General features: G+C 31.3%; 1 protein-coding gene across 1 annotated transcript in view; it reads right to left on the bottom strand.

The window, feature by feature from the left end:
- rasgrp3 (RAS guanyl releasing protein 3 (calcium and DAG-regulated)) overlaps positions 1-1382 on the bottom strand; it is a 35626-nt gene that overhangs the window by 9923 nt on the left and 24321 nt on the right. The window lies entirely within an intron of this gene.

Genomic DNA, 1382 nt, shown 5'->3' with positions numbered 1-1382 from the left:
TTATACATGTGTGAGATTGGTTGCCATAGTTATATACTAACTGGATGTCACTTGTACTTGTAGTGTTAGGCAGGTTGATTCTGTCAGCACTTGATTCTTTACCAAGTTTGGTCTTTAAACTTTGTTATTACAAAAGTATAGCACTTGTTCAGGATTATTTTAAATAAAGGTCAGGGTTGGAATTGTTTTTCCACAAATGACAAATGTATGTCTTTTTATAAAGCCAAATACATATGCTGCCAAATATTACTAAAAGATTATTGAAGAATTATTTTTTTCACTCTATACTTTTGAAAAATGTTTTTATTTTTTATATTGTATGGCAGGGAATTAGGCATGTGTGTGTGTGTGTTCTGGTTATGTGAGAAGAGATATTATGTGTTTGGCACTAATACCTTGACATTGATCGTTTTAGTCTGAATATTGTCTTCAAGTGGTACTGATCACTTATAGTAACAACTAACATTTTAATTTCCTCGAAACCAATTAGTATCTCTACCAGCTGTCTCAGGTGCAGATTCGCATGTACCGGATACACTCATAAAATCAAGTATTTTTCCCAAAAATTCATACTCCTGTAAATAATCCGGTAAAAAATAATAATAACTTTAGCAGTGAAGTCAAGAATTCATGGGCCAAAATTTGATTGATTGAAATTACAAGGTGTAGCTGGGCCAAGCACAAGATAATAATTTTTAAGATGATTAAATACATTCAGAATAAAATTACAAATGTCAAGGTAATGCATACTTCATACCAGATTCAAATGGTTTAAGACTTTGATTTTAACATTGTAAACTTAATAACAATCTAGAGGTTTTAGGAATAAACCTGTTTCAACTATATTGTGGTTGTGTTTTAAGTATTTCCATTTTATGATACTTTGTACTTCTTCTCTGGTACATTTATGTGACAAGTGTATAGTGAGTTGGCAGAACAGAGTTAACATAGGTGAGCATTTGGTGTTTGAGATTGTTATTCTAAAGAAGAATAACAATCTCAAACACCAAATGCTCACCTATGTTAACTCTGTCTAATAGATTACTGTAAATGGAATAAGGTAAAGTGATTGTTTGAGGTACTTCATTTACACAAGTAACAGTTACTTGGTCTTTTCAATCGATTTGCATGGTTTAAACTAGTAAATCAGAATCCCTCTTCAAGTAACTAAAAACAAAAAATTCTAAGTTGCAGGAATTGTCACATTAGTTAGCCCAACTAAAATAATTGTGTTTAGAGTACACACAAAGTACAGTTCACATGACATTACTCAGTTGTTTGAAATAGTAATTCTGAGTAGTCTAAGTCAGGAGTACATCTAAAGTAAATTGTCAAGTACACTGCACAAAATGTCTTTAGTTACTTAAACTCAAGAGTAAGTA

The sequence above is a fragment of the Etheostoma cragini genome, chromosome 17 (assembly GCF_013103735.1).
Source record: "Etheostoma cragini isolate CJK2018 chromosome 17, CSU_Ecrag_1.0, whole genome shotgun sequence".
Classification (NCBI taxonomy): Eukaryota; Metazoa; Chordata; class Actinopteri; order Perciformes; family Percidae; genus Etheostoma; species Etheostoma cragini.
This window is presented reverse-complemented; position numbering and strand designations above follow the sequence as displayed.